General features: G+C 40.9%; 1 pseudogene; it reads left to right on the top strand.

The window, feature by feature from the left end:
* Nucleotides 1-2,157: 2,157 nt before the first annotated feature.
* LOC132115832 (uncharacterized) lies at nt 2,158-12,032 on the top strand (annotated as a pseudogene).
* Nucleotides 12,033-12,992: the final 960 nt, after the last annotated feature.

Raw genomic sequence — 12,992 nt, 5'->3', positions numbered from 1 at the left:
ATCTGCCTATTCTGTGGCAGCAAAGATCACTACATCACTCAATGCAGTAGTATCAGAGAGCAGCCTGTTGCTGAACTTTGCAAATGGATTTCTGAGGAAAACAGCTGCTGGAAATGTGCTCGTTCCCATTCCCCGAGACCTGTAATCTAAAGAAACCCTGCAGTGACTGTGGTGGTTTTCACCTTCAAGTGCTTCATGGTGTGGCCCAAAGTCATACAACTAACACATCATCAGCTAACTCTGAGAGCCGTATCTCCCTCTTTCCATCCATTGCATCAGGCAGAGTGCTTCTGAAGGTGGTCCCGGTGCTGCTACATCACAAATCAAAGACATTTGAGACGTATGCTATACTAGATGATGGAGCACAGCACACCATGATCCTGCCCACTGCCGTCCAGCAATTCCAGCTGAAAGGCGAACCTGAGACTCTAGCCCTTCGCACCGTCCAACCAGACACTACTCACCTCAGTGGCACAAAAGTCACCTTTGAAATCTCTCCAAGAAATAACCCAGAGAAACGTTATCAGGTGTTAGGAGCATTTACAGCTTCAGGTCTTGATCTGGTAGAACAAACATACCCAGTTCAGGCTCTTCGGAGATGGTATGCACATCTAAGGGGAGTTCCACTACAGCCATTTCACAAAGTGTATCCGCTTGTACTCATTGGTTCGGACCAAGTTCATCTCATAACTGCCAAAGAGCCAATTCTTCAAGGCACCAAAGGGGGTCCAGTAGCAGTCCATACAGCTCTTGGGTGGGCTCTCCAAGGAGCAGTAATGTGTACCATAGACCAGGCACCAGTGCAGCAATGTTTCTTTATATCCACAGCTCACACAGATGATCTTCTCTACAGAAATGTGGAAAGGTTATGGCAACTGGACGTATTACCCTTTTGCAATGAGAAACTGGTGGTCCGGTCCAGACAAGATAACGAGGCTATGCAGCTGCTTGAGTCTCAAACGCAGCAAGTCAGTGTACAGGGTGTAGAACGTTATGCCACCCCACTTCTGTGGAAGACAGATGCCCTTAAGCTCTAGGGATCTATGCAATCTGTTCTTGCAAACCTTATGTAGATTATGTAGCCAAACTTAACCAAAGGGAAGCAGTCCAGGCAGAAGAATCATGGTACCTGCCCCACCATCCGGTGAGCCATAACAATAAACCACGACTGGTTTTTAACTGTTCATTCAAACACCAGGGTCTTTCTCTTAACAATCAACTCCTGCCTGGTCCTGCCCTTGGACGATCACTGTTGGGCGTCCTGCTGAGATTCAGACAGCATCATGTGGCTGTAAATTGCAGATATTAAGGGCATGTTCCATCAGGTTCATCTCCTACCAAAGGACAGACTCTTTCTCCGTTTCATTTGGAGAGACCTGCAGAGCGAGAACCCTCCAGATGTGTATGAATGGCAGGTCCTACCATTTGGTACAACAAGCAGTCCATGCTGTGCCATCTTCGCTCTGCAACATCATGCTCATAATTCTGAAGCCCAGTATCCAGGGTTACAAGAAATGGTACACCAGAGCGTCTATTTGGACAATTGTCTCGCAAGCTTTCATACTGTTGCTGCAGCCAAACAAACAGTGGATCGACTACGCAGCATGTTAGCAAAAGGAGGATTTGACCTCAGACAGTGGGCTAGTAGTCACCCAGCCGTGATCGCTCATCTTCCTACTGAAGCCCGCTCCTCCGTTACAGAGCAGTGGTCGGTCCAAACCCATGTTGGAGCCCACATTGGGGCTTCGGTGGAACTGCGCAACTGAAAGCCTTGGCAATCATTACCGGCCTATTGAGCATGCAGCCCTGACAATGAGAGCAGCCTACCAGGTGCTGGCATCTCAGTATGATCCATTGGGGTTCATACTACCATTTACCACAAGGGCTAAGGTAATCATCCAACAGTTGGGGGCAAAAAAGAGAGACTGGGATGATCCAAATCTACCGCCAACCCTTAAGGCGGCCTGGATAATTTGGCAGATTGAGCTAGAACATCTCAGGGCAGTATCCATTCCTCGCTGTTACCTAACAGGCTTCACAACTCCAACAGAACAGAACATTTCCCTCCATGTGTTCTGCGACGCCTCTGAAAAAGCATATGGGGCAGTGGCATATTTTGCAATTCAATCTGACAGTGTCATTCACGTTTCCTTCATAATGGCCAGATCGAGGGTTGCTCCAAAGAGGCAGCAGTCTATGCCTCGTCTGGAGCTTTCTGCCGCCTTAGCTGGAGCACAGCTAGCCAAACTGGTGAGGAATGAGACAACTCTCTCCATCAGTCAGACAATCATATGGACAGACTCCTTGACTGTGCTGGAATGGATTCAATCAGACTCCTGTCGATATAAGGTGTTCGTCGGAACCGAGTCTCCGAGATACAGGAGCTAACTGATCACAGATCATGGAGGTACGTGAATACACAGGACAACCCCGCTGACGACATAACACGAGGGAAAACGCTCCAAAGTCTGGCTGAGCCTAGTCGCTGGAGTCAAGGACCTCCATTCTTGAAACAGAGCGAAGAACACTGGCTTAAAAAACCCGAACTCACCCAGTCAGAGGGAGTATCCGAATTAAAAGGGCTTCCAAGCTACTGCCTAATAGCATTTGACATTGTTTCAAACCTCCCTGATTCTACCCAGTTCAAATCATGGTGTGAATTAGTAGAAGCAACTCAACGGGCCTGTCATGGGGCGGCCACATCGCATTGTGCATCCAGTGAGCCTATTACAAGTAAAGAGGCAGAAGCTGTCCTGATAAGAGCATGCCAACTCCAGAGCTTTCCTGAAGAAGTTGCTGCCCTCAAGGCAAAGAAACCAGTTCCTGCACACAGCCGATTAATCAGTCTTGCTCCAGAATGGGATCCACTGAAAAACATAATAAGAGTTGGAGGTAGATTAAGAAGGCTAGCAAACTCAGACCCAGAACAAATTCACCCCATTGTGCTGGACCCAAGACACGCAGTAACAAAGCTCCTTATCAAAGAATTTGATGAGCGTCTGTTACACCCAGGAGAAGAAAGAGTCTACACTGAAATAAGGAGACAGTACTGGATTCTTCGAGGTCATCAGGCCATAAAGTACCATCAGCTACACTGTCTGTCCGTACACACTGTCTGTATGTACAGTTCTCTCTCCACCTTCAATACCACGACTTAGGTGCCCTTGAGCAAGGCATCGAACCCCCAACTGCTCCCCGGGCGCCGCAGCATAAATGGCTGCCCACTGCTCCGGGTGTGTGTTCACAGTGTGTGTGTGTGTGTTCACTGCTCTGTGTGTGTGCACTTCGGATGGGTTAAATGCAGAGCACAAATTCTGAGTATGGGTCACCATACTTGGCTGAATGTCATGTCACTTCACTTCACTTCGTCACTGTCCTGTCAGCGATGGAGAGCTCAGCCAAAGGTTCCACAAATGTCAGATTTGCCACCAGAACGCCTCCGATTGCTCTGTCCACCTTTCCACTCAACTGGTGTTGACTGCTTAAGCCCATACCTGGTCAAAATAGGGAGAAGAAAAGAGAAACGCTGGGGACTAATCTTCAAATGTCTTACAACTAAGACAGTACACATTAAGCTCCTCAATTCAATGGATGTAGATGCCTTCCTTCTTGCGCTCCGCCGGTTCATAGGCAGAAGAGGTAAACCACACGAGATCCGTTCGGATTGTGGCACCAACTTCCGGGGAGCTGACAGAGAATTACGGGAAGCTTTCTCAATTATGGAGACAGAACTCAAAGTTCAGCTTTCAGACTATCAAATTAGCTTCATGTTCAATCCACCTAGTGCTCCACACTTTGGCGGAATATGGGAGCGTGAAGTCCGTTCCATAAAGAATGCTCTCCAGGTGGCTCTCGGAACACAAGCTGTCACAGGAGATGTTCTGTCCACAGTCCTAGTGGAAGTAGAAGGGATCCTCAATTTGAAACCATTAGGATATGCCTCATCAGATGTTGCTGACATGGAGCCGATCACTCCTAATATTCTCCTTATGGGGCGGCGGGATGCATCACTGCCTCAGGTGGCATACGCTCCAGGAGACATGGGGTGGCGGCGATGGCGGCACTGTCAGAACATGTTGGACCAGTTCTGGATACACATTAGGCTAATAAACACTTTAAACATAGCTATTTAGTTCCCCTCACTCACTAACAAATCCTTTCAATTAACAGTATTTAGAAAAGAATAAGGATTAAAAATATAAGAAGCTATAGCAATATTAACGACAAGCCAAAACGAATTAATTTAGGCTAAAACGATACTGAAACCAATATTGGGTCTCTCATTCGTGACAAATTCAAATGTTTCCATATTTGCGATGTATTTGAATGCCAAATTTTTATTTAGGATGTACTAATGTTTTGACTGACTGTATTTTATTATGATAAACAGGTTGCATTGTCAACTGTGTGTGTGCATGCTGTACGGCTGCAATCACTAGATTTTTCAGGACCCCTTTTAGTCATAAAGATAATCCGAATTGTAAAAGGTTTGCCTTTATTTGTGTAGCCTACATTTACAATAAAAACAAATCTCTGTGCTTTTGTAAAATAAGCCTAAAGAAAAATAGGATGCTGCTTTCTGCTATCATTTCGCGCAGCACAAAAATGAACCGAAAAGTGTTTCTTTCATTTTCTTACTTTATGATTATATATATTTATTAAATATATTTCTGGTGTAGGGCTATTTATTCGTTATATTTACATAGGCCTAACGTGTGAGGTATTATTTAATAGAAGATAGACTCACTAACGTGACAAATGTAAAAATAAAATAAAAAAACACTCGACCGGCCCAAAAGTGAACCGGCCGACCGGGAATTCTCCTGGTTCTCCTGATTACCCACCCCGGGCCTGGACACGGTCGTGGCCACGACTAAATTAAGTGAACCTCACGGTTACAGAAGCACTCGGTTTATAATATGTGGCAGAATTATATTTATAGATTTATGTGATGCTACTAAATTTTTTATACATTGCTCTTCAAAACATATAAATTGCTTGATGAACACAGAAAAATCACAAAGGTATTGATGTAGTGAATTTATTTGGAGTCATATACATATATATATATATATATACAGCCATTACAATGAAACAAAGTATTATAGTAATATTTTGAAAATGATCTGAATAAATGGTGGTTAATCCAAACAATGCTGCGTGAACTCAACTAATCAGGATGTTTAGCGTCCAAGTCCCGCCCACGAAAGTTCCAGATCTTCCAGAACTACCTCGCCAGCAGGGACTTTCTGAGGGGCATTTTTTTACCCGGAACTTTATTTAGTTCCTGGTTCCTGTGGTGGAAACACACCGAGTACCAGGCCAAAGTCCCTAGTTCCTGGGTAAAGTTCCTGCGGTGGAAACGCGGCAAGATAGTCCCTGCTGGCGAGGTAGTACTTTTTCAAAGTTCTGGAACTTTCGGGGCGGGACTTGGGCGGTAAACATCCTGATTGGTTGAGTTCACGCAGCATTGTGATTTCGACCACCATTTATTCGGATCATTTTCAAAATATTACTGTTATTGTGTCATGAAATGTAATTTTAAAAGTATTTCAGGCGAGAATGTAGTTGTTTAAAACTCAAATCTGTGCTCATGTATCCGCCGAGAGCAGCCTAACTTCGGCTAGACCTTCTGATGTGTGCCGCTGGCTCTGATGTCTCTTTAGTGGTTAAACATAACATATAATTCGTTTTGGGTAAATCTAACGGGTTATCTTTGGTCTGTATTCAATTTATCTATATGTTAAAAGGAAAATAAAAAAGGCAAATTTATATAATATTTCGTTTCATTGTAATGGCTGTATATGTATATATATATATATATATATATATATATACATATATATATACGCTGCTGTTTGCAGAATTACCGGATTTGCATCATCGCGGACATCACACTCCCGAGTCGAATGCGCAAAGTCTGAACTACCAAGGATGCAAGTCCAAAATCAGCACACTTTGTATTGAGAAACGCATGCAGATCTACGTCACCAGTCTATTTGCCTAATCTTCCTGGTACTTTACACTGCGGTGTAAACACAGAAAGCAACAGGTCTGGGGGAAAAAAGTTCCTGGTACAAATGTTCCGGGTAATTTCGGTGGAAACGCGGCATCCTTTTCCCAAGATTACAGCTCTGACTTTTCTCCTATAATGTCTGATGAGTTAGAAGAACAACAAGAGATCAGAGACCATTTCTTCAGATTCCCAGCTCCATGTTGTTTTTTCTTCTCTTCAGTTCACTTCCACAATTATTTTCTACAGGGTTCAGGTCAGGGAACTAGGAATTATGGATTAAGACGAATAGATACATGTCCTCTTTCAGGCAGATTTGTTATTATTGCACTGATGGTGGAAATGAGGATTTACAATGCTTTAGCTATTTTCTTAAAGTCACTTTCTACTCAACAATCTTGTTCTGCACATCACAACTATATTCTTTTTGTTTTACTCCTTGTGATGGATGATTAAAGGAATTTGTAATATTTATAATCTTGTGGAACAGAAAGTCATGGCTGGACAATTTCATACTCCTAGTCCCCCTGATGTGCTAAAAATTGTGCTAAACAGCACTAAAAGTGGTTCATTAGCTTGTAATCGTTAGGGAACCACTTTAATTGCATATAGTTTCTGTCTTCAAGGTGTGTGCAATACAACACCTTTGTCAAATGGTGCTTTAGAACCCCATTCTAGGTTTTTGATATGTTACTCCATTCTCATATGATTGTTAAGTATGGGAATTTAAAACAATTGCAAAAGCTGTTTTGAATCACTTTTATGTTTTCTGAGGTCAAAAAGTCTTGTGTGGGGGCCCTGGAATATTTCCTTGGGGGCAAAAACGTTGAGAACCACGTTATCTTCAGGAAATACGCTGTATTTTAATGGGTTAAATTTGTATTTTATTTTTTATCTCTTTCCAAACTACACTAAGAGGCTAAGAGAGAGTTGGAGAACATTTAAAGAATGAAAAAGGGGCTTACCAGGTTCTTTGTTTGGCAGTGGTGCTATATAGCACCTTAACCACCCCGAAGAGCCACTGAAGAGCCCAATGTTTGTGTGTGTGTGTGTGTGTGTGTGTGTGTGTGTGTGTGTGTGTGTGTATTTCAGAGATATTTTACACATAAAAGTGTCTAGGGGTGTCCACAATTGTGGTCAACATGCATTGGAGAAAAACATAATGTGAGTTTCCCCCACTTTTAAAGGGGTCATATGATCCAATTTCAGTTTTTCCTTTCTCTTATTTGTTACAAGCTCTTGGTGCATAAAGAAGATCTGTAAAGTTGTAAAGACTCAAATCCAAAGAGATATTCTTTATAAAAGTTAAGAGTCAACCACAAGCCCCCAAAACGGTTCGTTCTAACATGCCCCCACATCTCTACGTCAGGATGTGGGAATATTTGCATAACACCACCCAAATGTTCATGCAAAGAAAGAAGTATTCATATTCATATCAAATTTTATATTTAAAGAATTTGCTATTGACTATTTAAATGCGAGTTTGAGCAGTGTAGAGTAAGTTAGCACTGGTTGTCTGTTGTTTCTACTCTCACAAATGCAGACATGGTTTTATGTTTACATGGCATAGTCTGCCAAGCGCTCATGCGAAACATAAAAAGACAATATGAATCATTATAATCAGTGATTATATCCCCACTGAATGCAACAAATGACTCATTTGTAATGTGTTTTAATGTCTTTGTCTCATTGCGCTGGGACTCTTCGTCACACTGACCTCTCGTGAAGGCCAGAAACACACACCCATTGTCCTCATGTTCAGATGTCTGTCACCTCCTGTGATTAATGAAAGTAACATACTGAACTGTGATTCCACCTTGTTCATCTCTCACACATATACTCACTGTAAATGCTAGTAAATGCTGCTCCATGTGAAAGCGCGAAGGTGATGGAGATTTACCGCTGATAACAGAACTAGCTTTACTGGCAAGATGCGCATTAAATATTGTATGCAATTTATTTTGCAGCCCTAGTAAACACATTGCATTACAAACCAAATACACAAAATAATATTCTTTTTAGCAATGTCATATGACCGCTTTAATTGTTTTACTTTAATGTAATATGTGATTTTTTTTTTTAATGAAAGATCAAAAAGAAAACTTTAAAGATTTACTTTCAAAGCCACCTTTGTTTGCCAGTATTATTGAAGGGCACTGTAAATAATAAAGTGTTTAGAAATACATTCTTCATTTAATGTTATAAAATGAAATAAATGTCTTCATTACAGGAATCAGACTTTGGAGTAAAGAGCAGCAGCAGCAGAACATAAGCACTAAACGCCAGATTAATACAGTTTTCACAGTCACGGCTTCAGACTCAATTGAGGACAAATCTAGATTGCTGAATATTGATGGTTGTCTGAAACTGAGTTTTTAGGTGGACTCATCAATGTAAGTGGAGCTGCCAATTATCTCAAAGACACCAAGAAGTCATTCAATCAACAAAGACTGACATTACATTATCATTCAACCACTGAGTTTAAAGAACTGGTCCTGAACCGCTTTCCTTCTGGAGAAATGGCTCATTATGAGGATGATGTAGCCACACATGTAGTGACAGCAGTGCTGTATGGAGCAGACGCCTGCTTTGTGTTTGACAGAGAATTTTCATCAGATGAAGATAAAAGACTGATAGCAGGAGAACTGAAAGCTACATTAGAGCCGCTAAAATGTGTTTCAGTTGGTGCAAACATTAATCTGAATCACAATCAGAAGACTGCATCCCAAAAATTCAGATGTACATTTCATGGCGACTTCCAGCTTCCATGTAATCCGACCTCTTTTGAAGATGCTGTGAAAATTTTTGAAGATCTTCCCAAACTGCTGGGAGAAAACAAAGAGCTTGCAGTTCCTCTGAGAGTTTGGCTTTATCCTTTAGACAAACCTTTCTCAAGAGTTGTGAAGTTTCATCATGAAATCAGCACAGGTCTATGCACAGAGATTGAATCTGTAATTGAGAGTTTGAGTACGGCTGAGATGAAATGCAGTGATCTTCTGACAGACATGCCTTTACTGAATTTCATGACAAAATCAATGACTTGAAGAAAAATTGCTACCAGTGCAGGTTGAGTCTCATGAAGAAACTTGGCTCTCTTTTACCAAAGATCAGAGGAAAGTTTATAGAGGATAGAGCACTGATCGATCTGCTTAATGATCACGAGGAATCTCCATTTGAGAGAAGCGCTCTTGAACAATGGCTGAAAGAGAAAGAGGAAGAATCTGACATCATTAAATCATTGCTCACACAACTGAATGACTCAGGAGCACAGGTAGAAAAACTTAATAAAAATTTAATGCATCTGACAGTCACACATTTGGTCATCTACACTTTCACATCGTTGGGCCGGCCAGAAGTGTTGCTTTCTAAACAAAAGAGCTACCTGAGTTCAACGAAAGAAAATGAAGAGAAAAGCTCTGAACCTGAACATAAGTCTTGGCTCACACCTGAAATCCAACTGACAATGAAGAACAACTTGGAGGTATTTAAAAACTTGATTGATTTAAATGTTAGCAAATCAGTGAAGTTTATTGTTGCATCAAGAGAAATAGAAAATATTCCAGGTTCCTGCATACTGCTGTATGAAAAAAAATCTGCTGAAGCAGTTTGCTTCACTCCTCCATCAAAACCAGACAGTCCCGTTGTTGAAGATGTCAGATGTAGGCAAGTGGTGTTGAAAGTGTCTCCACCGTGTCCTGCTACAGAGGAGCTCAAAATACTGTACAAAATGAAGGAGGAGAAATGGAGATCTCAAACTGTGTCACAGAAGCAGAATACAGTGACTCTGACTGATCTCAGACCAGATACTGAGTACAGAATTAAATGTGCAGCTGTAGGAAAACTCAACTACGCTGTAGACAGTGATGTGACGTGTCTCACAGTCATAAACCAGAATCTCATCAAAGCCAAAGAGTCTGCGATTGACACTCTCAGCTGGACTGAAAACAAGTGCAGTGTACTTTTACAAAACACCAGTGAAACAACTTTTACTACACTATATAAGAAAATACAAGATATGAAGCAAAACTGCCAAACCTATAGACAAGATTTCAGTGAACGGATTGAATCTGTGATCCAGTCAGTTAAAGCTTGTGAGAAAGAGACTAGTGCTCTGATGGATCTTCTACAAGCTCATGATGAGTATCCATTTAATGAAATGTGTCTAAAAGAGTGGATCACAGTGAAAGAAGAAGAACTGAACACTATTAATCAGTTTCTTCAACAGTTACTGGACCTTGGAGCCGAAGTGAACAGAAGATTGGACACATATTTGTCTGATATTCAGCTGGAGAATGTGTTTTGTTACACTTTCAGTTCTCTCGAGTGGACAGATGAGTTACTAAATGAGCAAGAAAATTACATGAATCCTCAAATGATGAGAAATTCACAGAAGACACCTGATGTAGCATCTCAATCATGGCTCAATGAAAGCGTCAGGGAGAAAATGAGAGAACATCTGAAAATATTTAAAGATCTGATGATGTCACACAGCAGTCAAAAGACTAAATTTATGGTTTTCACAAAAGACCATGAAAAGCATCCATGTCCTTGCATTCTTTTGTATAAAAATGGATGTAATGAAGCAGTTTGCTTTACTTCTCCATCAAAACCAGACAGTCCAGTCATCAAAGATGTCAGATACAGGCAAGTGGTGTTGAAAGTGTCTCCGCCGTGTCCTGCTACAGAGGAGCTCACAATACTGTACAAAATGAAGAAGGAGAAAGACTGGAGATCTCAAACTGTGTCACAGAAGCAGAATACAGTGACTCTGACTGATCTCAGACCAGATACTGAGTACAGAATTAAATGTGCAGCCGTGGGAAAACTCAATTATATCACTGAATCTGATGTCACCTCAGTTATCACAAGGGTACTGTATGATGCGCATTTAATTATTATTATTTTAATATGTCATTTAAATAAATTTTAATGGCATTTCTTATTCTTATTATTTAATACAAGCATCATGCACTGATGGTGTCCACCATTGTCCAGTATTCTTTCTTTCTTTCTTTCTATATATCTATCTTTATGTCTTTCTGTCTATATATCTGTCTGTCTATGATAAGATTTTTAAATATAACATTGTACAACATTTACACATAATCATCTTTATTTATTACAGGACATAAACAAACTCATCAGGAAAAGCATCTTAATTGAAGATGGAAATCCTGCTCGATACCGTCCGCAAACAAATGCAGTCAATTTGCAACAGTCTGAACCATATAGAAAATGTACTTTTGGAGAGAGAGACGAAAACAAACCCCATAAAACCCTTCTGCTGGTGGGAGAAACAGGAACAGGAAAAACAACCCTGATCAATGTGATGATCAACTACATGTTGGGTGTAAAGAGAGAAGACAAGATCTGGTTTGAGATCACAGATGATCAGAGCGACCGAACACAAGTTCACAGTCAGACCTCCAGCGTCACTGTTTATGGGTTTTATCTACAAGAGAGTCTAATCGATTTAACAATCATCGACACACCAGGATATGGAAACACACGTGGAATTGATCATGATAAACAAGTTGCCAAGGGTTTGCTTAGTTTATGTGAATCTGCAGCAGGGATCAAACAAATAACCACAGTGTGTCTGATGGTTAATGCACAACAGAATCGACTCTCTGACAGACAAAAATACATTTTTGATGCTGTTCAGTCTTTATTTGGAAGAGATATTTCTGAAAACATTGTCTTGCTCTTCACACGCTCAGCTGGAACTCGTCCTAAAAATGCTCTGATGGCTGTTAAAGAAGCTAAACTCAAGTGTGCAGTGAATGATCAGAATCAGCCAGTGTTTTTCCTGTTTGATAACTGTCAGTCACAACCTGCTGGTGAACAATATGAAATGATGCAGAAATATTCATGGTATCACAGTTTTACAGGAATGACAGGATTGTTCAAGTTTCTTGACAGAATAAAACCAAAATCCCTGAAAATGACTTATGATGTATTGCAGAAACGAAGCCGTTTTGATTGTATTATTATGGGCTGCCATCTAGAGGTCACATGAGAAAATGTTGAATTTTTTTTTGAGGTAAGGAAGCCTTGAAAAAAATCAGAAACTGCCACAGAAGCTCTTGTTGGACTGACTGTGTTGTTCGTGACTTTTGTGCGCCTATCACTTTTTTTTTATGTTTATTGCATCATGGCCTTTCTTTGAACTAATTCTAGAATATGCAGCAGAAATATGAAATGCTTTCACTTGTATCTTAAAAAGTAATTTAATTTTTCCAAAATATCCAGAATCATTATTTCTAGAATATTCCTGTACAGCAATGTCTTGTCAGAACCAAACTCACCCAATCTCGATCCCAGTGTGTGTTGTGTGTAGATCAGTAGCAGTATGTGAATCATCCCGTCACTCTTTGTCTGTCTCTTAAAATAACTCACAGCAGCTGAAACAAATCCTGAGAGACTGGAACAGTTAATGCTGATGACTGAACTCACACAACTGAACAAAACATGACAACAGTATAATATACAGTATATGAGGGCACAACCAGACCCAGTTCATACAGTCATTCAGATTTCACAGGTAAAGTTGATTTGAGTCAAACTAATAATAGTTATAATAGGTCAGATCATGAGATGACAAAAGCCTGTTTTCCAGCAGAAGAGCACCAGTGAAGAGGAAACTATCTGTAGTCCTGGACTGGGTCCTGATTCATGGATCCTCCACGCAGTGTTTTCATGGATCTGACCAATCATTGTCTGGGAATAAAGAGGAGTGGAGCTCTTGGCATCCCAACCATGCAGTTTAAATGAGGCTTCATTTAATCTTTTCCTTCACAAACATTCCCACTTAACAAAAACATTACGCCGAGTTTAACAGAGTGTCTTTATTTGACATTGTGGAAATAATGTTTCTCTGTGTGACTCACGTTCATCTGAGCCAGTATCATCATTAAAAGCAGCTCTTCATCATGTTTTGTGTGAAGAGCTTCTGTAGATCTGGAAACTCCTCATACGG

Source organism: Carassius carassius, chromosome 35 (genome assembly GCF_963082965.1).
Source record: "Carassius carassius chromosome 35, fCarCar2.1, whole genome shotgun sequence".
Lineage (NCBI taxonomy): Eukaryota > Metazoa > Chordata > Actinopteri > Cypriniformes > Cyprinidae > Carassius > Carassius carassius.
Note: the sequence above shows the minus strand (reverse complement) of the source record. Positions and strands in the feature narration are given on the sequence as shown.